The sequence below is a fragment of the Telmatherina bonti genome (genome assembly GCF_933228915.1).
Source record: "Telmatherina bonti genome assembly, chromosome: 6".
NCBI classification, from domain to species: domain Eukaryota; kingdom Metazoa; phylum Chordata; class Actinopteri; order Atheriniformes; family Telmatherinidae; genus Telmatherina; species Telmatherina bonti.
In genome coordinates this window covers 535,687-561,505 of record NC_136624.1, presented here as the reverse complement: position 1 = coordinate 561,505, position 25,819 = coordinate 535,687, and positions in this window count along the sequence as shown.

Here is a 25,819-nt window from a genome sequence, read left to right as displayed (position 1 = left end):
GAGTTCTATATGTCAATATTTTGATTATGAAATAGCCACGCCCCCTGGAGGTCAAAAGTGTTGTTTTTTGCTCACACACCCATAACTCTGGTTTGGTGGACACCACCTTGCCCAAATTCACTCAGGCATCACAAAACATGTTGGTGAAGAGATCTGATAAAGGACGTTGCTCTACGCTGCACGGCGTGCCCGTGACGCCATGGCGAAGTTCTATGCGGCGGCGTGACATCATAAATCACTATAAAATTGTCAATTTTGATCTGATCACCCTAAAACTTATAGGGATTAATAAGGGATCAGTCCTGAACAGATTAATGTGACCATTGCTGGTGTAGACCTAAGCCCCGCCCACTTACAACAGGAAGTGGTTTTTTCCACGTTTGAGGGTCATGCTTCTAAGCAAATGGTCCCAAACACTTGAGACTCCTCCAAAACATGTCAAACCCTTTCATGATGCCACAATAAATACCTCAAGTCGCTACGCTAAACGGGACATGGCGAATGGCGGTCCAACGCCATGAAACAGGAAGTACCTGTGACCAAGCCATGGAACCTTGGACTGCCACCATACTTGCCATGACTGATGACAGTAAGGCCCTGAACTAAGCCCCATTGAAACATTATGGAATACATGGAGCATGTCTCCATAGCGCCCCCTACAAAATTTCAATCAATCAGCCCCGCCCACTACATGGACTGACATAGATAAAATTCAGCACAGTTGGAGAACCTTCCAGTACCTTCAAAAAAGTCTCTTGGACATATGGGCTAAATCCAACAGGAAGTCGGCCATTTTGAAAAAGGTGCCATTTTTGGGGTCATTTCTTTGCCATGCATTTTAAACAACTCCTCCTAGGGATATTGTCCAACTGACACCCAACTTGCACAGGATGCTCAGGAGGCATGTGTGATTTAAAGTTGTGTTATTTCTTCTAATAGAAGATTTAGTTTAGGAGGGGCGGGCCCTCAAAGTTTTATGTCTCATTAACAAAGACTTATTGATAAAACTCCCACATAAAACAACATATCACCACAGGAATCGACACATTTGATGGCAGTCCCATGATGAACAAAATATACAATGCAATAATGGGACTATGAATTAGCCCCACCCCTTGGCAACAAGAAGTGTCTGATATCATGAACCAGGAAGTACCTGTAACAAAGCCATGGAACCTTTCATCTTCACCATACTTGCCATGAGTCATGACAGTTATGTCCTTAATAAAATAAAATTACAATATAGTGGAAAATATAGTAAATGGCTCCATAGCGCCCCCTACAATATTTCAATCAATCAGCCCCGCCCACTACATTGACTGACATGGATAAAATTCAGCATACTTGTAGACCCTCCCAGTACCTTCAAAAAAGTCTCTTGGACATATGGGCTAAATCAAACAGGAAGTCGGCCATGTTGAAAAAGGTGCCATTTTTGGGGTCATTTCTGTCATTTTCTTTGCCATGCATTTTGAGAAGGTCCTCCTAAGAATTTTCTCCAACTGTAACCCAAATGAGTCAGGATGGTCAAGCTGCATATCTGATTAAAAGTTGTGTTATTTCTTTTAATAGGGGATATCGTTTAGGAGAGGCGGGGCAGCGAAGCAGATTTGATCCAATGAAAAGGAAAACTGACATAACTCCCACAAAAAACAACCAACCATATTTATAGACATGTATGTACAGATGAACATGCAGGTCCATCTGAAGGAATTATTAATTATGTGAATCAGTTTCATATGTGTTTTCTTGTTTAGAAGCAGACTGATTGCTCTTTGATTTATAGACATTTGTTCAGATTCTTGGATAGAGTGGTATTGGATCAGCTCTGTTGATGGATTAATTAAAACATCCAGTGCGGCTAATACTTACAACAATAAGTTACTGAAAACTATATTTATGTAAATGATGTTAACAGTTTTTAACAAATGTCACAGGCATGTTAATAAGCATAATGAATTAAAACTAAACTTGAAGCATTTATGTATTATTCCTCCCTGTTGCTCTTTGTCTGTACTGTGGGGGATTACATGAAAAAGAAAAAATCTGAGGCTTTGGTTCTGAGAATGAGCAGCTAATTCTTGTTTTGAATAAAGTAAAAATAATGTAACATCCATTTATGGAAAACTGGTGGGATTTTTTTTTCAATTTCATTAAACACTGTGGCATATTTGATCCACTTTTAGATTATTTTTTTCAATTTATTGAAGCCAGAGTATGTAAGATTTCAAAGCGATTCTTTCCAACACTAGGTGGCAAACACCATGTAGTGAGCAAAACCACACAACTGCTACCTCTACAAACCACCACAGGGCGGAAGTAGTGAGCTAAACTTGCTCCTCACCCCTCCCATCCTCTAAATACAGCGGAACCGTCACCGTCCACAAGACTCAAAGTTTATTTACAAACTGTGTGATGACATCCAGTATTTGAGCTCCACATGAACCGGTAAGTAACTGTTAACACAACAGGCTCTTCGTCATGCTGAAAATGATACTCTCTTATGGTGTTTTTTTTGCAAAGTAGTACGTAAAAATGACAATATCGCGTATGGAATAAACGGTGGTACTAAGAAGAGGCTAAGCTACGTGCTAAGCTAGCTATAGTTGTTAGGCTAATTCTAACTTTATTAATATTTCTGCATATATTCAGCTGATGTTAGACTGAATCAGCCTAACACAGGCAGTCAGACACTGACATAATGCAGAATTTACATGTTTGAATGTTGTTACAGCGATGATCCGTGTACACACTTGTTTTCAGTGATGAATATGACATGTTAAGGTTGCCAGGAAGGCCGAGGCAGGGCTGGTGGACGGTCCGAGGACAAGCGGGTCAGTCTGAGGAAGACGAGCTGCAGCTTCCAGAGATGTGACTGGCTAGCTGTAGTACAGGTAAAATGCAGTTTCATGTTCACTGTTTTGTCTCAAGATATTACTGATAAAAAACATTTATTACAGGAATTCCACAGTATTCCAATAACCAACAATGGTAAACGAGGCTGAAGTTAGCTTCCGATTCGCAATATGTGTAAAGGGCAATTCCACTGAATTTTTCGGAAACACCACATTAGACCAGGTCCTGACAAAAAACTACAACACTTGGACTCTTAAAACCTGGGTTAAAATATTCCACATACTATGCAGATTCAATAAAACATAGTGTCTGATTTGTGAAATCTTTATTCTATTTGTGAAAATGCAAATAAGGGTCATTTCATGACTTTTTTGGCATCTGGACCACATTACATCAGGTCCTGACAAAAAACTAAAACACTTAGACTCTTCAAATGTGGGCTAAAATATTCCACATACTATACCAGTTTTTTGTCAGTACCTGGTCTAATGTGGTGGTGTTTCCAAAAAATTCAGTGTAATTGCCCTTTACACATATTGCAGCCATAAGCTGCGGATCGGAAGCTAACTTCAGCCTCGTCAATGGTAACTGTTTTATGTATTATTTGTTGTTGTAACATAAATGTAATTTTATATTTGAGCTTGTTACCTACTGCTCTGTCTTCCATATGTTACTTCTTGCTTTGGCATCCAGACATTAGTTTTAGATATTACAGTAATATATTAACTTAGTCTCTGAACAAAGTTGGTAGACACAGACCTTCACTAAAAAATCTGATCTTTCACTTTTCACTTTGTTTTCCATCAGTTAGTAAAATGTGGCTCTATTTATCTAACCAATCTTTTGTATAATTTTGCAGAGACGTCTTGATGACATAAATGTGAAGGACCTAAGAAGACTCACATCCCAGCTCCTCAGAAGGAAACAAGGCTTGATTCCCAGTTGCTGTGTGGCTACTGAAGAGCAGTTTCCTGATCTGCACAGACACAACATTGGTTTTGTTTTTGGTGTTTGATTCTTTTTTTTTTTTTTTCTAGTAAACCACAATTTAATAGCATTTCTGTGGAATCTATTGTTTACATGTTCGTTGATTGTATTGTTTCTTACGTATAACTTTGTGTTACTAATTAAGTAATTTGAGCTACTTTGTACACTTTGAAGCGTTTTTAAAATAAAGAAATTTAAATGCTTTTCCCCATTTATTCAATACATTCAAGTCATCTAAATAACTGCAGTAGGATGTGATCATACAGGAACAAGATAAAAGTTTATTACAATTTATGACTGTAATAAATACAGATCTAACAGTGTATAAACACACCACAAATCCCACAGAGAAAAGTCTATGATCCACAAACAGAAGACACAACTATATACAAAAGATCAACCAACCTGCACCAAATTCACTACAGATGATGCCAGTCATATTCTTCACATTTGTGCATGTCAATAATTAGATGATAAGTTAGCCCCGCCCCTTGGTGACAGGAAGTGACCCTTCATAAGGCCTAAATGGCCTGAAGTGCAGTCTGGCTGCACTTTAGGTTGAGAGAGGCATGGGAAGGATGTTGGCAGGGGAGGCGGTGGCATTATGCCGAGTGGCGCCATGGTGCGAGGGCCTATATCACCGCTTGCGGTTTTAATTATTATTATTTTTATTCGGACACTTCGCGTGCTTTTTTGGAGGCCTGAACGTGCTCGAAAACTCACCAAATTTTGCGTACCCCCCCAAGGGAATGCGAAAAATTTGATATTTTGAGGTGCCCCAGAATGTTTGGGCGAAACTGAACGAGAGCGCCACCTATTTTAGGTGCCCCGCCACTGCATGTCGTTAATCTTTATGAAAATTCATACACATGATCTACATGCTAGGGCGAAGAAAAAATCCTCTTAATGTCATGGTGAAATGTCCACAGGAAGGCGGCCATTTTAGGTCAAAGTCAATATTTTGGCGTTTTAGCACCTTGCATTTTAACAAACTCGTCCTCGGGCTTTTATCCCACTGAGCCACAAATTGCTCAGGATGTTCAGGAGACATGTGTGATTAAATGTTGTGTTATTTCTTCTAATAGGAGACTTAGTTTACGAGGGGCGGGGCCTCAAAGTTTGATGTCTCGCCATGAAAAATTAAACAGCTATAACTCCCACATAAGGCAACATTTCTGCACCAAATTTGCTAGATATGATGGCAGTCCCCTCCTACAGAGTTCTATATGCCAATATTTTGATTATGAAATAGCCACGCCCCCTGGAGGTCAAAAGTGTTGTTTTTTGCTCACACACCCATAACTCTGGCTTGGTGGACACCACATGGCCCAAATTCACTCAGGCATCACAGAACATGTTGGTGAAGAGATCTGATAAAGGACGTTGCTCTACGCCGCACGGCGTGCCCGTGACGCCATGGCAAAGTTCCATGCGGCGGCGTGACATCAAAAATCACTATAAAATTCTCAATTTTGATCTGATCACCCTAAAACTTATAGGGATTAATAAGGGATCAGTCCTGAACAGATTCATGTGACCATTGCTGGTGTAGACCTAAGCCCCGCCCACTTACATCAGGAAGTGGTTTTTTCCACGTTTGAGGGTCATGCTTCTAAGCAAATGGTCCCAAACACTTGAGCCTCCTCCAAAACATGTCAAACCCTTTCATGATGCCACAATAAAAACCTCAAGTCGCTACGCTAAACGGGACATGGCGAATGGCGGTCCAACGCCATGAAACAGGAAGTACCTGTGACCAAGCCATGGAACCTTGGACCGCCACCATACTTGCCATGACTGATGACAGTAAGGCCCTGAACTAAGCCCCATTGAAACATTATGGAATACATGGAGCATGTCTCCATAGCGCCCCCTACAAAATTTCAATCAATCAGCCCCGCCCACTACATGGACCGACATGGATAAAATTCAGCACAGTTGGAGAAGCTTCCAGTACCTTCAAAAAAGTCTCTTGGACATATGGGCTAAATCCAACAGGAAGTCGGCCATTTTGAAAAAGGTGCCATATTTGGGGTCATTTCTTTGCCATGCATTTTAAACAACTCCTCCTAGGGATATTGTCCAACTGACACCCAACTTGCACAGGATGCTCAGGAGGCATGTGTGATTTAAAGTTGTGTTATTTCTTCTAATAGAAGATTTAGTTTAGGAGGGGCGGGCCCTCAAAGTTTTATGTCTCATTAACAAAGACTTATTGCTAAAACTCCCACATAAAACAACATATCAGCACAGGAATCGACACATTTGATGCCAGTCCCATGATGAACAAAATATACAATGCAATAATGGGGCTATGTATTAGCCCCACCCCTTGGCAACAACAAGTGTCTGATATCATGAACCAGGAAGTACCTGTAACAAAGCCATGAAACCTTTTATCTTCACCATACTTGCCATGAGTCATGACAGTTATGTCCTTAATAGAGTAAAATTAAAATATAGTGGAGAAGATAATAAATGGCTCCATAGCGCCCCCTCCAATATTTCAATCAATCAGCCCCGCCCACTACATTGTCTGACATGGATCAAATTCAGCACACTTGTAGACCCTTCCCGTACCTTCAAAAAAGTCTCTTGGACATATGGGCTAAATCAAACAGGAAGTCGGCCATGTTGAAAAAGGTGCCATTTTTGGGGTCATTTCTGCCATTTTCGTTGCCATGCATTTTGAGGAAGTTCTGCTAAGAATTTTATCTAACTTTAACCCAAATGAGTTAGGATGCTCAAGAGGCATGTGTGATTAAAAGTTGTGCTATTTCTTTTAATAGGGGATATCGTTTAGGAGAGGCGGGGCAGCAAAGCAGATGTGATGCAATGAAAAGGAAAACTGATATAACTCCCACAAAAAACAACCAACCTGCACCAAATTTGCTACAGATGATGCCAGGCATATCCTTCACATTTCTGCATGTCAATAATTAGATTATAAATTAGCCCCGCCCCTTGGTGACAGGAAGTGACCCTTCATAAGGCCTAAATGGCCTGAGGTGCAGTCTGGCTGCACTTTAGGTTGAGAGAGGCATGGGAAGGATGTTGGCAGGGGAGGCGGTGGCATTATGCCGAGCGGCGCCATGGTGCGAGGGCCTATATCACCGCTTGCGGTTTTAATTATAATTATTAGGCCCGAGCACCTTGGCAGTGCGAAGGCCTATTGTAATTGCAGCGTTTATTATTATTATTATTTTTATTCGGACACTTCGCGTGCTTTTTTGGAGGCCTGAACGTGCTCGAAAACTCACCAAATTTTGCGTACCCCCCCAAGGGAATACGAAAAATTTGATATTTTGAGGTGCTCCAGAATGTTTGGGCGAAACTGAATGAGAGCGCCACCTATTTTAGGTGCCCCGCCACTGCATGTCGTTAATCTTTATGAAAATTCATACACATGATCTACATGCTAGGGCGAACAAAAAATCCTCTTAATGTCATGGTGAAATGTCGACAGGAAGGCGGCCATTTAAGGTCAAAGTCAATATTTTGGCGTTTTAGCACCTCGCATTTTAACGAACTCGTCCTAGGGCTTTTATCCCACTGAGCCACAAATTGCTCAGGATGTTCAGGAGGCATGTGTGATTAAATGTTGTGTTATTTCTTCTAATAGGAGACTTAGTTTACGAGGGGCGGGGCCTCAAAGTTTGATGTCTCGCCATGAAAAATTAAACGGATATAACTCCCACACAAAGCAACATTTCTGCACCAAATTTGCTAGATATGATGGCAGTCCCCTCCTACAGAGTTCTATATGTCAATATTTTGATTATGAAATAGCCACGCCCCCTGGAGGTCTAAAGTGTTGTTTTTTGCTCACACACCCAGAACTCTGGCTTGGTGGACACCACATGGCCCAAATTCACTCAGGCATCACAAAACATGTCGGTGAAGAGATCTGGTAAAGGACGTTGCTCTACGCTGCACGGCGTGCCCGTGACGCCATGGCGAAGTTCCATGCGGCGGCGTGACATCATAAATCACTATAAAATTGTCAATTTTGATCTGAGCACCCTAAAACTTATAGGGATTAATAAGGGATCAGTCCTGAACAGATTAATGTGACCATTGCTGGTCTAGACCTAAGCCCCGCCCACTTACAACAGGAAGTGGTTTTTTCCACGTTTGAGGGTCATGCTTCTAAGCAAATGGTCCCAAACACTTGAGCCTCCTCCAAAACATGTCAAACCCTTTCATGATGCCACAATAAAAACCTCAAGTCGCTACGCTAAACGGGACATGGCGAATGGCGGTCCAACGCCATGAAACAGGAAGTACCTGTGACCAAGCCATGGAACCTTGGACCGCCACCATACTTGTCATGACTGATGACAGTAAGGCCCTGAACTAAGCCCCATTGAAACATTATGGAATAAATGGAGCATGTCTCCATAGCGCCCCCTACAAAATTTCAATCAATCAGCCCCGCCCACTACATGGACCGACATGGATAAAATTCAGCACAGTTGGAGAACCTTCCAGTACCTTCAAAAAAGTCTCTTGGACATATGGGCCAAAACCAACAGGAAGTCGGCCATTTTGAAAAAGGTGCCATTTTTGGGGTCATTTCTTTGCCATGCATTTTAAACAACTCCTCCTAGGGATATTGTCCAACTGACACCCAACTTGCACAGGATGCTCAGGAGGCATGTGTGATTTAAAGTTGTGTTATTTCTTCTAATAGAAGATTTAGTTTAGGAGGGGCGGGCCCTCAAAGTTTTATGTCTCATTAACAAAGACTTATTGCTAATACTCCCACATAAAACAACATATCAGCACAGGAATCGACACATTTGATGCCAGTCCCATGATGAACAAAATCTGCAATGCAATAATGGGACTATGAATTAGCCCCACCTCTTGGCAACAAGAAGTGTCTGATATCATGAACCAGGAAGTACCTGTAACAAAGCCATGGAACCTTTCATCTTCACCATACTTGCCATGAGTCATGAAAGTTATGCCCTTAATAGAGTAAAATTAAAATATAGTGGAGAAGATAGTAAATGGCTCCATAGCGCCCCCTACAATATTTTAATTAATCAGCCCCGCCCACTACATTGACTGACATGGATATGATTCGGGAAACTTGTAGACCCTCCCAGTACCTTCAAAAAAGTCTCTTGGACATATGGGCTAAATCCAACAGGAAGTCGGCCATTTTGAAAAGGGTGCCAATTTTGGGGTCATTTCTGTCATTTTCTTTGCCATGCATTTGGAGGAACTTGTCCTAAGAATTTTGTCCAACTTTAACCCAAATGAGTCAGGATGCTCAAGAGGCATGTGTGATTAAAAGTTGTGCTATTTCTTTTAATAGGGGATATCGTTTAGGAGAGGCGGGGCAGCAAAGCAGATGTGATGCAATGAAAAGGAAAACTGACATAACTCCCACAAAAAACAACCAACCTGCACCAAATTTGCTACAGATGATGCCAGTCATATCCTTCACATTTCTGTATGTCAATAATTAGATTATAAATTAGCCCCGCCCCTTGGTGACAGGAAGTGAACGTTCATAAGGTCTAAATGGCCTGAAGTGCAGTCTGGCTGCACTTTAGGTTGAGAGAGGCATGGGAAGGATGTTGCCAGGGGAGGCGGTGGCATTATGCCGAGTGGCGCCATGGTGCGAGGGCCTATATCACCGCTTGCGGTTTTAATTATTATTATTATTATTATTCTCCTAATAAATGAATTGCTTTTTTGGAGGCCTGAACATGCTCAAAAACTCACCAAATTTTGCGTACCCCCCCAAGGGAATGTGAAAAATTTGATATTTTGAGGTGCTCCAGAATGTTTGGGTGAAACTGAATGAGAGCGCCACCTATTTTAGGTGCCCCGCCAGTGCATGTCGTTAATCTTTATGAAAATTCATACACATGATCTACATGCTAGGGCGAACAAAAAATCCTTTTAATGTCATGGTGAAATGTCGACAGGAAGGCGGCCATTTTAGGTCAAAGTCAATATTTTGGCGTTTTAGCACCTCGCATTTTAACGAACTCGTCCTAGAGCTTTTATCCCACTGAGCCACAAATTGCTGAGGATGTTCAGGAGGCATGTGTGATTAAATGTTGTGTTATTTCTTCTAATAGGAGACTTAGTTTACGAGGGGCGGGGCCTCAAAGTTTGATGTCCCGCCAGGAAAAATTAAACGGATATAACTCCCACATAAAGCAACCTTTCTGCACCAAATTTGCTAGATATGATGGCAGTCCCCTCCTACAGAGTTCTATATGTCAATATTTTGATTATGAAATAGCCACGCCCCCTGGAGGTCAAAAGTGTTGTTTTTTGCTCACACACCCATAACTCTGGCTTGGTAGACACCACATGGCCCAAATTCACTCAGGCATCACAAAACATGTTGGTGAAGAGATCTGGTAAAGGACGTTGCTCTACGCTGCACGGCGTGCCCGTGACGCCATGGCAAAGTTCCATGCGGCGGCGTGGCATCATAAATCACTATAAAATTGTCAATTTTGATCTGATCACCCTAAAACTTATAGGGATTAATAAGGGATCAGTCCTGAACAGATTAATGTCAGCATTGCTGGTGTAGACCTAAGCCCCGCCCACTTACAACAGGAAGTGGTTTTTTCCACGTTTGAGGGTCATGCTTCTAAGCAAATGGTCCAAAACACTTGAGCCTCCTCCAAAACATGTCAAACCCTTTCATGATGCCACAATAAAAACCTCAAGTCGCTACGCTAAACGGGACATGGCGAATGGCGGTCCAACGCCATGAAACAGGAAGTACCTGTGACCAAGCCATGGAACCTTGGACCGCCACCAAACTTGCCATGACTGATGACAGTAAGGCCCTGAACTAAGCCCCATTGAAACATTATGGAATAAATGGACCATGTCTCCATAGCGCCCCCTACAAAATTTCAATCAATCAGCCCCGCCCACTACATGGACCGACATGAATAAAATTCAGCACAGTTGGAGAACCTGCCAGTACCTTCAAAAAAGTCTCTTGGACATATGGGCTAAATTCAACAGGAAGTCGGCCATTTTGAAAAAGGTGCCATTTTTGGGGTCATTTCTTTGCCATGCATTTTAAACAACTCCTCCTAGGGATATTGTCCAACTGACACCCAACTTGCACAGGATGCTCAGGAGGCATGTGTGATGTAAAGTTGTGTTATTTCTTCTAATAGAAGATTTAGTTTAGGAGGGGCGGGCCCTCAAAGTTTTATGTCTCATTAACAAAGACTTATTGCTAAAACTCCCACATAAAACAACATATCAGCACAGGAATCGACACATTTGATGCCAGTCCCATGATTAACAAAATCTACAATGCAATAATATGACTATGAATTAGCCCCACCCCTTGGCAACAACAAGTGTCTGATATCATGAACCAGGAAGTACCTGTAACAAAGCCATGAAATTGTTGATCTTCACCATACTTGCCATGAGTCATGACAGTTATGTCCTTAATAGAGTAAAATTACAATATAGTGGAAAAGATGGTAAACGGCTCCATAGCGCCCCCTACAATATTTCAATCAATCAGCCCCGCCCACTACATTGACTGACATGGATATGATTCGGCACAGTTGTAGAACCTTCCAGTACCTTCAAAAAAGTCTCTTGGACATATGGGCCAAATCAAACAGGAAGTCGGCCATTTTGAAAAAGGTGTCATTTTCGGGGTCATTTCTGTCATTTGCTTTGCCATGCATTTTGAGGAAGTCCTGCTAAGAATTTTATCTAACTTTAACCCAAATGATTCAGGATGCTCAAGAGGCATGTGTGATTAAACGTTGTGCTATTTCTTTTAATAGGGGATATCGTTTAGGAGAGGTGGGGCAGCAAAGCAGATGTGATGCAACGAAAAGGAAAACTGACATAACTCCCACAAAAAACAACCAACCTGCACCAAATTTGCTCCAGGTCGTGCCAGTCATATCCTTCACATTTGTGCATGTCAATAATTAGATCATAAGTTAGCCCCGCCCTTTGGTGACAGGAAGTGACCGTTCATAAGGCCTAAATGGCCTGAAGTGCAGTCTGGCTGCACTTTAGATAGAGAGAGGCATGGGAAGGATGTTGGCAGGGGAGGCGGTGGCATTATGCCGAGCGGCGCCATGGTGCGAGGGCCTATATCACCGCTTGCGGTTTTAATTAGGCCCGAGCACCTTGGCGGTGCGAAGGCCTATTGTAATTGCAGCGTTTATTATTATTATTAGGCCCGAGCACCTTGGCGGTGCGAAGGCCTATTGTAATTGCAGTGTTTATTATTATTATTATTATTATTATTATTATTCTCCTAATAAATGAATTGCTTTTTTGGAGGCCTGAACATGCTCAAAAACTCACCAAATTTTGCGTACCCCCCCAAGGGAATGCGAAAAATTTGATATTTTGAGGTGCTCCAGAATGTTTGGGCAAAACGGAATGAGAGCGCCACCTATTCTAGGTGCCCCGCCACTGCATGTCCTTAATCTTTATGAAAATTCATACACTAGATCTACATGCTAGGGCGAACAAAAAATCCTTTTAATGTCATGGTGAAATGTCGACAGGAAGGCGGCCATTTTAGGTCAAAGTCAATATTTTGGCGTTTTAGCACCTCGCATTTTAACGAACTCGTCCTAGAGCTTTTATCCCACTGAGCCACAAATTGCTGAGGATGTTCAGGAGGCATGTGTGATTAAATGTTGTGTTATTTCTTCTAATAGGAGACTTAGTTTACGAGGGGCGGGGCCTCAAAGTTTGATGTCCCGCCAGGAAAAATTAAACGGATATAACTCCCACATAAAGCAACCTTTCTGCACCAAATTTGCTAGATATGATGGCAGTCCCCTCCTACAGAGTTCTATATGTCAATATTTTGATTATGAAATAGCCACGCCCCCTGGAGGTCAAAAGTGTTGTTTTTTGCTCACACACCCATAACTCTGGCTTGGTAGACACCACATGGCCCAAATTCACTCAGGCATCACAAAACATGTTGGTGAAGAGATCTGGTAAAGGACGTTGCTCTACGCTGCACGGCGTGCCCGTGACGCCATGGCAAAGTTCCATGCGGCGGCGTGGCATCATAAATCACTATAAAATTGTCAATTTTGATCTGATCACCCTAAAACTTATAGGGATTAATAAGGGATCAGTCCTGAACAGATTAATGTCAGCATTGCTGGTGTAGACCTAAGCCCCGCCCACTTACAACAGGAAGTGGTTTTTTCCACGTTTGAGGGTCATGCTTCTAAGCAAATGGTCCAAAACACTTGAGCCTCCTCCAAAACATGTCAAACCCTTTCATGATGCCACAATAAAAACCTCAAGTCGCTACGCTAAACGGGACATGGCGAATGGCGGTCCAACGCCATGAAACAGGAAGTACCTGTGACCAAGCCATGGAACCTTGGACCGCCACCAAACTTGCCATGACTGATGACAGTAAGGCCCTGAACTAAGCCCCATTGAAACATTATGGAATAAATGGACCATGTCTCCATAGCGCCCCCTACAAAATTTCAATCAATCAGCCCCGCCCACTACATGGACCGACATGAATAAAATTCAGCACAGTTGGAGAACCTGCCAGTACCTTCAAAAAAGTCTCTTGGACATATGGGCTAAATTCAACAGGAAGTCGGCCATTTTGAAAAAGGTGCCATTTTTGGGGTCATTTCTTTGCCATGCATTTTAAACAACTCCTCCTAGGGATATTGTCCAACTGACACCCAACTTGCACAGGATGCTCAGGAGGCATGTGTGATGTAAAGTTGTGTTATTTCTTCTAATAGAAGATTTAGTTTAGGAGGGGCGGGCCCTCAAAGTTTTATGTCTCATTAACAAAGACTTATTGCTAAAACTCCCACATAAAACAACATATCAGCACAGGAATCGACACATTTGATGCCAGTCCCATGATTAACAAAATCTACAATGCAATAATATGACTATGAATTAGCCCCACCCCTTGGCAACAACAAGTGTCTGATATCATGAACCAGGAAGTACCTGTAACAAAGCCATGAAATTGTTGATCTTCACCATACTTGCCATGAGTCATGACAGTTATGTCCTTAATAGAGTAAAATTACAATATAGTGGAAAAGATGGTAAACGGCTCCATAGCGCCCCCTACAATATTTCAATCAATCAGCCCCGCCCACTACATTGACTGACATGGATATGATTCGGCACAGTTGTAGAACCTTCCAGTACCTTCAAAAAAGTCTCTTGGACATATGGGCCAAATCAAACAGGAAGTCGGCCATTTTGAAAAAGGTGTCATTTTCGGGGTCATTTCTGTCATTTGCTTTGCCATGCATTTTGAGGAAGTCCTGCTAAGAATTTTATCTAACTTTAACCCAAATGATTCAGGATGCTCAAGAGGCATGTGTGATTAAACGTTGTGCTATTTCTTTTAATAGGGGATATCGTTTAGGAGAGGTGGGGCAGCAAAGCAGATGTGATGCAACGAAAAGGAAAACTGACATAACTCCCACAAAAAACAACCAACCTGCACCAAATTTGCTCCAGGTCGTGCCAGTCATATCCTTCACATTTGTGCATGTCAATAATTAGATCATAAGTTAGCCCCGCCCTTTGGTGACAGGAAGTGACCGTTCATAAGGCCTAAATGGCCTGAAGTGCAGTCTGGCTGCACTTTAGATAGAGAGAGGCATGGGAAGGATGTTGGCAGGGGAGGCGGTGGCATTATGCCGAGCGGCGCCATGGTGCGAGGGCCTATATCACCGCTTGCGGTTTTAATTAGGCCCGAGCACCTTGGCGGTGCGAAGGCCTATTGTAATTGCAGCGTTTATTATTATTATTAGGCCCGAGCACCTTGGCGGTGCGAAGGCCTATTGTAATTGCAGTGTTTATTATTATTATTATTATTATTATTATTATTATTATTATTCTCCTAATAAATGAATTGCTTTTTTGGAGGCCTGAACATGCTCAAAAACTCACCAAATTTTGCGTACCCCCCCAAGGGAATGCGAAAAATTTGATATTTTGAGGTGCTCCAGAATGTTTGGGCAAAACGGAATGAGAGCGCCACCTATTCTAGGTGCCCCGCCACTGCATGTCCTTAATCTTTATGAAAATTCATACACTAGATCTACATGCTAGCGCGAAAAAAAAATCCTCTTAATGTCATGGTGAAATGTCGACAGGAAGGCGGCCATTTAAGGTCAAAGTCAATATTTTGGCGTTTTAGTACCTCGCATTTTAACGAACTCGTCCAAGAGCTTTTGTCCCACTGAGCCACAAATTGCTCAGGATGTTCAGGAGGCATGTGTGATTAAATGTTGTGTTATTTCTTCTAATAGGAGACTTTGTTTACGAGGGGCGGGGCCTCAAAGTTTGATGTCTCGCCATGAAAAATTAAACGGATATAACTCCCACATAAAGCAACATTTCTGCACCAAATTTGCTAGATATGATGGCAGTCCCCTCCTACAGAGTTCTATATGTCAATATTTTGATTATGAAATAGCCACGCCCCCTGGAGGCCAAAAGTGTTGTTTTTTGCTCACACACCCAGAACTCTGGCTTGGTGGACACCACATGGCCCAAATTCACTCAGGCATCACAAAACATGTTGGTGAAGAGATCTGATAAAGGACGTTGCTCTGCGCTGCACGGCGTGCCCGTGACGCCATGGCGAATTTCCATGCGGCGGCGTGACATCATAAATCACTATAAAATTCTCAATTTTGATCTGATCACCCTAAAACTTATAGGGATTAATAAGGGATCAGTCCTGAACAGATTAATGTGACCATTGCTGGTGTAGACCTAAGCTCCGCCCACTTACAACAGGAAGTGGTTTTTTCCACGTTTGAGGGTCATGCTTCTAAGCAAATGGTCCAAAACACTTGAGCCTCCTCCAAAACATGTCAAACCCTTTCATGATGCCACAATAAAAACCTCAAGTCGCTACGCTAAACGGGACATGGCGAATGGCGGTCCAACGCCATGAAACAGGAAGTACCTGTGACCAAGCCATGGAACCTTGGACCGCCACCATACTTGCCATGACTGATGACAGTAAGGCCCTGAACTAAGCCCCATTGAAACATTATGGAATAAATGGAGCATGTCTCCATAGCGCCCCCTACAAAATTTCAATCAATCAGCCCCGCCCACTACATGGACCGACATGGATAAAATTCAGTACAGTTGGAGAACCTACCAGTACCTTCAAAAAAGTCTCTTGGACATATGGGCTAAATTCAACAGGAAGTCGGCCATTTTGAAAAAGGTGCCATTTTTGGGGTCATTTCTTTGCCATGCATTTTAAACAACTCCTCCTAGGGATATTGTCCAACTGACACCCAACTTGCACAGGATGCTCAGGAGGCATGTGTGATTTAAAGTTGTGTTATTTCTTCTAATAGAAGATTTAGTTTAGGAGGGGCGGGCCCTCAAAGTTTGATGTCTCATTAACAAAGACTTATTGCTAAAACTCCCACATAAAACAATATATCAGCACAGGAATTGACACATTTGATGCCAGTCCCATGATGAACAAAATATACAATGCAATAATACGACTATGAATTAGCCCCACCCCTTGGCAACAACAAGTGTCTGATATCGTGAACCAGGAAGTACCTGTAACAAATCCATGAAACCTTTGATCTTCACCATACTTGCCATGAGTCATGACAGTTATGCCCTTAATAGAGTAAAATTAAAATATAGTGGAAAAGATAGTAAATGGCTCCATAGCGCCCCCTACAATATTTCAATCAATCAGCCCCGCCCACTACATTGACTGACATGGATCAAATTCAGCACACTTATAGACCATTCCAGCACCTTCAAAAAAGTCTCTTGGACATATGGGCTAAATCAAACAGGAAGTCGGCCATTTTGAAAAAGGTGCAATTTTTGGGGTCATTTCTGTCATTTTCTTTGCCATGCATTTTGAGGAACTCCTCCTAAGATACTTATTCAACTTTAACCCAAATAGGTCAGGATGCTCAAGATGCATATCTGATTGAAAGGTGTGTTATATCTTTTAATAGGGTATATCGTTTAGGAGAGGTGGGGCAGCAAAGTTGATGTGATGCAATGAAAAGGAAAACTGAGATAACTCCCACAAAAAAACAACCAACCATATTTATAGACATGTATGTACAGATGAACATGCAGGTCCATCTGAAGGAATTATTAATTATGTGAATCAGTTTCATATGTGTTTTATTGTTTAGAAGCAGACTGATTGCTCTTTGATTTATAGACATTTGTTCGGATTCTTGGATAGAGTGGTGTTGGATCAGCTCTGTTGATGGATTGATTAAAACATCCAGTGCGGCTAATACTTACAATAAGTTACTGAAAACTATATTTATGTAAATGATGTTAACAATTTTTAACAAATGTCACAGGTATGTTAATCAGCATAATGACTTAAAAGTAAACTTGAAGTATGTATGTATTATTCCTCCTTGTTGCTCTTTGTCTGTACTGTGGGGGATTACCTGAAAAAGATCAAATCTGAGGCTTTGGTTCTGAGAATGAGCAGTTAATTCTTGTTCTGAATAAAGTAAAAATAATTTAAAATCAATTTGTGGAAAACTGGTGGGATTGTTTTCAATTTTATTAAACACTGTGGCATATTTGATCCACTTTTAAATTTTTTTCTCAATTCATTGAAGATTGTATGTAAGATTTCAAAGCGATTCTTTCCAACACTAGGTGGCAAACACCATGTAGTGAGCAAAACCACACAACTGCTGCCTCTACAAACCACCACAGGGCGGAAGTAGTGAGCTAAACTTGCTCCTCACCCCTCCCATCCTCTAAATACAGCGGAACCGTCACCGTCCACAAGACTCAAAGTTTATTTACAAACTGTGTGATGACATCCAGTATTTGAGCTCCACATGAACCGGTAAGTAACTGTTAACACAACAGGCTCTTCGTCATGCTGAAAATGATACTCTCTTATGGTGTTTTTTTTGCAAAGTAGTACGTAAAAATAACTATCGCGTATGGAATAAACGGTGCTAGTAAGAAGAGGCTAAGCTACGTGCTAAGCTAGCTATAGTTAGGCCAATTCTAACTTTATTAATATTTCTGCACATATTCAGCTGATGTTAGACTGAATCAGCCTAACACAGGCAGTCAGACACTGACATGACGCAGAATTTACATGTTTAAATGTTGTTACAGTGCACACTTGTTTTCAGTGATGAATATGACATGTTGCTAAGGTTGCCAGGAAGGCCGAGGCAGGGCTGGTGGACGGTCCGAGGACAAGCGGGTCAGTCTGAGGAAGACGATCTGCAGCTTCCAGAGATGAAGCAGCAACGCTGTGACCGGCTGGCTGCAGTACAGGTAAAATGCAGCATCAAGTTAAATGTTTTGTCTCAAGATATTACTGATAAAATATATTTATTACAAGAATTCCACAGTATTCCAATAGCCAACAATGTTAACTGTGTTATGTATTATTTGTTGATGTAACATAAATGTAATTTTATATTTGAGCTTGTTACCTACTGCTCTGTCTTCCATATGTTACTTGTTGCTTTGGCATCCAGACATTAGTTTTAGATATTACAGTAATATATTAACTTAGTCTCTGAACAAAGTTGGTAGACACAGACCTTCACTAATAAATCTGATCTTTCACTTTACACTTTGTTTTCCATCAGTTAGTAAAATGTGGCTCTATTTATCTAACCAATCTTTTGTATGATTTTGCAGAGACGTCTTGATGACATAAATGTGAAGGACCTAAGAAGACTCACATCCCAGCTCCTCAGAAGGAAACAAGGCTTGATTCCCAGTTGCTGTGTGGCTACTGAAGAGCAGTTTCCTGATCTGCACAGACACAACTTTGGTTTTGGTTTTGGTGTTTGATTCTTTTTTTTTCTAGTAAACCACAATTTAATAGCTTTTCTGTGGAATCTATTGTTTACATGTTCGTTGATTGTATTGTTTCTTACTTAAAAGTTTGTGTTACTAATTAAGTAATTAAACTACTTTGTACATTTTGAAGCGTTTTTAAAATAAAGTAATTTAAATGCTTTAAATGCATTAATTCAATATATTCAAGTAATTTAAATAACTGCAGTAGGATGTGATCACACAGGAACAAAATAAAAGTTTATTACAATTTATGACTGAAATAAATACACAGATCTAACAGCAGTAACAGTTTGTGTATAAACACACCACACATCCCACAGAGAAAAGTCTATGATCCACAAACAGAAGACACAACTATATGCAAAAGATGTTAAGTTTAGATTCTACAACAGAAGGTCAATAATTCCTGTTCATGTTTTATCTGTTGCACTTGTGCTGACTTCATACACATTTGTAACCTTTTTGGTTCATTACAGTTGTGGAAATAATTATAAGATGCAGTAAGGGAGTTGATGGGGTCAATCTTTGCTTTTTGAAAACCTTGACAGTAACCTTTGGCTTTTAGTGGAGCAGATCAGTCTAGTGTGAAGTTACTGGGATGGAAATTAGCTCCAAATCTGAGAGCATATACCCAGTGGGGAAATTTAGATTACTTGCTCTGGGTTGGGATCAGGTCCTGTTTCAAGTATTGGAGTTCAAGTGACACTGAGTCTTCATAATAGAGGAGGAACAAAGCAGAAGGTTGACAGGTTAATTAATGCAGCATTTGTTGTGATGTGGATTTTGCATTTGCTTTGCACTGGGTGTTGATCGCCATCGTAGGTCTAACATCTTCCTGACACAGAGAGAAGATTGGTGTTGAATTCTGGACCTGATGAAGGACACAGCATAAAGTAAAGTAGTTTGTTGGACACAACATTCAATTCAATTCAACTTTATTTATATAGCATCAAATCACAGCAATGCCATCTCAAGACGCTTTACAGACAGAGAAGAAAACATAATGAAAGCCAATTCATAACAGCCTATATAAGGAAACCAACAGATTGAGTTGGAGGTCCAATTCAATCCATCCTGAGCAAGCACACTGGCAACAGTGGGAAGGAAAAAACTCCCTTTTAACAGGAAGGAAACCTCCGGCAGAACCCGGCTCAGGACAGGCAGCCATCTGCCTCTGCTGTGTGGGGGGAAGAGGACAGAAAGACAACAGACAACAGGAACTGCTACTCCCGGCCAGGGAGACCTGCTGAGACAGGAGACATACATGTTAATGCTATAAAGAGAAAAATGTCACTCCACAAAGAAGACATTTGCACCAAAACTGACATATATAATACCAGTTCCATGCTGAACATATGTGCATGTCCAGAATCATATTATGAATAAACTCTGCCCCTTGGTGACAAAAAGTTAGCAGTTGGTTATCCTCCTCAGTAAATAATCCCAAACATTTTAAACTACTCCAGAACATGTAAAACTGTTTTATGAAGTTACAATAAAAATCTCAAGTTACAAGGGTAAATGTTAAAATGGTGAATGGCATTCTGACACCATGAAACAGGAAGTACTAGTAACTAACAAAGTAACACCCATGTGTACTATAACTGGCATGAACCAATACACCCATATCTCTAACTAAGTTTGAGATATGCTGCTTCTACCTCATACTGTGTACTCCTTATATACACACATGATCAATGAATGTGTCTCTCACTGGTGGGTTCTGACTGTACTTGTAAATGTCCTGTAGTGGTCAGTAAGTTTGAGATATGGAAGACATTACTGAAGCTAACATTGCATGTATTTTAAATTTATACTCTGCCTACACCTGTTTGTATCCTTTGTAGAAATACTTGTTATAATATTACCATTTTATGGCTACTGAAAGAGTTTAATACTTTACACCCCTATTTTACTTTATTCAAAAGTATTTATTTTTATGTCAATGTCAAGTGAAGCAGGGCACCGCAGGGAATTGAACCCCATCCCATTGCTGAGAGTACCATACCAGTGCCTTTTGCTTTTTTGTATGACATGACAAGGTAAAGCAAAACCTGCATCAAGAACAGCATATTTATCACCCAATGTCATTAATTTACAATTAATGATATGTTTTCTGGTACGTAATTCCGAGCCATGTGTTGTATCATAATTTCCAATTTATCATACAATGCTGTCTTAATGCAGGAAACGAAACCTTAACTTACTTCTCCAATGAACACTTAAACAGAATAAATTATTTCTTTCAATTTAGAGAAATATATCTAGAAATGCAGAAATATTTTTATACAATTGTAAACTGTTCTCCAAATCACATAGAATTTGTTTAAAGTGTCAAAAACTTGTTCACTAATCTGTTCCCCATTTGCTCTTTTACTGATGTATGCAAGAGAATATTTCATCTTTCAATAAACAGCTACAGAACACTTCCAAACTAACTACTTAAAAGTGCAAATAACTGCCTCATGATCACTGAAATAAGTTTGTAGTACAGTTGCTGCCACCTCATACTGTGTAGTCTTTACATAGACATGATCAATTAATGTGCCTTTCTCAGTGGTGGGTTCTGACACTACTTGTAAATATCCTCTAGTAGTCACAAATTGTGAAATTGTTGATGATTTTAAAATATCATCATTGAAATCTCCCATCACTACAATGGTTTTATCTAGTGGATGGAGCCAATCAAGAATCTCACCTAGATGTTTTTTAAACAAGGAAAGAGGATAAGAAGGTGGTCGGTAAACAATGATCACTATGATGTTATAACTAACAAATTCATATGCTAAACATTCAATGTTGACATCTGGTACACTCAAAAGGTTACATATCGTACCATTAGCACAATAGATGCCAACACCGCCATGCTGCTGCTGTTGTAATGCCTTCAGTATTGGATGACTGCCAGTGTATGATGAACTTCTTGGAGAGTTGTGGAAACTAAAACCAGCAATCTTCACTGCTTCTAATGGGACAGCTGCAGGTAGCCATGTTTCTGTCACAGCAATACAGTTAAGCTGTAATTGTTGTGTACATGAAGCCAAATCTGACACATGATGAACCAAGGATTGCACATTCATTAGAAATAGACTGAAGGTTTGTTGATGAATTTGGTATCTTGGTATGGTTTCTACCACAAAGGGTGGCATATTCTTAATAGCATCTTTGACATCTTCCCTACAATATATTTTTGTCTCATCAAAATCTTGAATGACTAACCCAGGCAAAGTTCTGACGCGACTTAATGCAACATATGCTTGACCAGCTGCAAATATCTTTTTCAAAGAAACCACAGAGCGATCAACACTAATACCTTGTACTTTATGAACGGTACAGGCCCAGGCTAATTTCAGTGGAAATTGTCTGCGCAATCCACCCTTACTTGTTGCCCTCTCTTCTTCTGGCTCAATAGCAGTGGAACCTACTAAATCTAATGAAGACATTTGCTGTCTTCTCCTCCTTTGTGCACCTACACGACTGTCATCAAATTTGATGTATATTTTCTGAGGAAACTTGTTCTTTATGGAAATGACTATGTCTGTAACAATGCCACAAACACCATTAACTAATCCATCTTCAATGTCCACGTTTTTGCACAACATTACACGTGCATTTTTACCTAAACACAACGTGTCTGATAAGCATGTGTTTGTTGCTTTGGTATGATGACCATCTAACAATCTCAGCTTGCCGGTTTTCCTATCATTAACATAATCCTGTGCCTTAATTTCTACATAGTCGGGACAAATTCTGATCAACTCTTTTAAATTGTGCTCATTTACTTGTCGATTTGTTGCAAATATATGCAAGGCTGAGCTGACCTCACCAGTATCACAGTTTTTTAATATTTCCACATCACTGTCCAACATGGATGTCCCCTTTGAATGAGTTCTAACTCGATTCAACAACTCAGCAAACGTATTATCTTTCTGTCGAACTATTTTTGTTAATTCTGCTACCTTGAATAAAGGAGACCACAAAGTATTTTGTGCTCCGTCAACATATAGAGGTTTACCTTTTACTGGAGGCAACTGGAAAAAATCTCCGACTGCAATCACACTAACATTTCCAAATGGTGCAAAATTACCAGTTTGTTTTATTTGTCTCAACCTACCATGAATGTATGAGAATAGATTTTGATCTACCATGGAAATCTCGTCTATTATCAAAAGCTGTAAATCACTATATTTTGTACGTAAAGAATTAAGCTTTTCTTCACCTAAAGGAGTGTATGGTAAGCGCACATCTTTCCCAATACTGAATGTTGTATGAATTGTAGAAGCTTGCAAAGTATATGCAGCTATGCCTGTAGGAGCAGTCAATAACACACATATGCTGTCAGGATGGCGACATCCTGGGGACAACAAACGCATGGCTTCATACTGAATTGCTTTTATTAGATGAGTTTTGCCAGTGCCTGCACCTCCTGTAATAAATACATGCAAAGGTTCAGGATTTCTGCCATTTATCTTAGCTAAACACCACTGTCTAACCTGATAAAACACAGACAACTGTTTGTCATTAAGTGACCTAAATAAGGCCAAAGCATCAGTTCTATTCATGATGTTATTTTTCTTCTCAACATTTCTGACCTGTTCATTACCACTTCCTAAATCTGGAATTTGTTCAGCCTCTTCTTCCACAATCCTTTCATTGTTTTTCAGTTCTTCCAAACACTCCAGACGTTCCAACTCTTGGGCAGGACACAGTTCACACCAAGCATCTTCCACTACACCATTAATATCGATTGTATTTTGAATATCTTCTAATTGCTTGGCTTCTGGTTCAAACACACTTCTATTGAGATCCACAACTGCTTTCACTGACTGTCTAGATCCATCTGTAACCCTAACAGAACCACCATGATAAAATTCCTGAAAGGTTTCAAAGTTTGATGGCTTTAGTTCGATATCTAATCGATATGGCAGAAACAACTGAATTATGCTGTTGAAAAACTTTTCTGGATCCTTTGTTTCAGAAAAACGTGCATAACGTACAACGGCTGGCTGTGTTCGAGTACGTTTAGCTACATATCCAAAATTGTTCTGTAACTTGATTGCATTTTTACCCCTTTCATTTTGTGATAATACACGATATTCAGAAGCAAACTTTGCAAGACACATGTTATCAAACTCCTCATTATTTGGCCTGTTCTTGTATCGATCCACTAAACTAGTCATCCACATATGTTCTGTGTTAAAATTCTGTGATTTTGCTCTTTGCCTCAAAACACCCAACGGCAAACTCATTTTAACACTATCCACTGTAGCAATAAATACAACCTTCCGGGAACACTCCTTTAGATGCATATTTGTCAACCTGTACACTGCCTCTTGTGCACTCACATCTCTGTTATGCAAATAAACACTACCTAGACTTTTCAATGCCTCTCTTGCACTGAGATTATTTTCTCTGGAAGCTTCTCTTTGAGCATTTCCCAACAACAACCCCATTTCACGTTCACTCTTGGACATGTAAGAAATAATATAAACAACACAAGCATATGCGTCAACACAATACTGGATATCTATATTTGCATTCCAAGCTTTTAAAAGTGGCCTGCTATATTGATTAATCCAGACTTCATTAACCTCCCTTTTCAAGACAACCTGGGTACTTCGACCACACCGTTTATATGCTGCTTCAAATAGCTCTTGAGTTAGACCCAAACTACTAAATAATTCTTTTACAGTAGTAAGAGGACTATTTTCATCTAAAACAGCTTCTTTGAGTTTGGTCAAAATTTCATTAGCAGTCTTTGTGTCCATTTTGCCCTCCGTTTTCCCTTTCTGACATGTACACTGAATGACTTCATCTGTTTTGTTTTTCTTACATTTACAGGACTCCTCTTCAGAATTTTGCCCTCGAGATATAAATGTTCGGACAGATGCTGGTCTAGGAAAATTGAAACGACAAACTGTCTTCTTCTTTTTGCATGTTTTTGAATGCCGCTTTGAATGTTGTTGTACAGATGTAACTACTTCAAATAGTTTGTCATCTTCTGGTGGCAATTCACAAGTTACATATCTATCTATGAAGTTAACCACCTCTTCATCTGAGTTTTTATCAATAAAGGCTGCATTTTTAACCCAAAATAGAGCATGCACGTGAGGACTGCCACGCTGCTGAAATTCTATACGATAATAGTAATCTGTGATTTCACCAATGGGATGGGACGGAGACATCAGAACCTCTCTCAAAAAGCAATGCCAGCGAAAATCAAACATTCGAGCCGCAGTAACAGGATTCCGTCGCAGGAGTTCACATCTGTCTGCCCACTCTAAATCTTCTACCGTCTGTGTCCTACCTTCCTGTTTCAAAATAGTACTAAGAAGATTAGTCCAACGCATATCAGCTGATGAAAATGAACAAAACCAAGTTGGTACACCAAGCTGACGAACACAAGCTAAAAGATCACGCTGTGCTGACTGCCAGAAAGCTGGTGTTCCTCTGATTGGTTTGAGAAAACGATAGCCATCATCAAACTCCAGAATCTTTTTCAAAGAATCCTCATTCTTTAACAAGTTTCCTAAATTCAGTGATGCACCACATTTTCCTTTACGTAATGCGATTGACACATTTGACAGCACCTGCTCTAACTCTGACATATATTGCGCAAAAAATATATATTCTGTATTCTGAGCAAATCTACCATCCGCAAGTAAAAGTCTGTTATTAAAATAACGCGACAATGTTAAACGCTGTGGCCTAATTTCATGATATGTGTTTAGTCCTGATGGAAATAACACTGGAAAACATTTGGCTTCATTTGCATGATCTGAAAGCAATCTGACTGGGTTATTACCTTCCCCTGGAGCTACATTCAACGTTGCATCAACATACTGATCAAGTGTTTCCTGACCAATATCAACAGGCATAAGACATGTATCCTGAAACATGCAATGCTGCTGTCTATCATGCAATAGTTCATCATCACCATAATCTGGAAGCGATTCATCAATCTCAACATTACTACTGCTTCCCTTCTCCATGTCACTTTCATCATCCCTAGTAAATTGGTTTATCCAAGCTTCATTAAACTCTATATTTGTATAATGTATATTTTTTTGTTTTAAATACTGTAATGCTTGTTTTATATGCATAACAT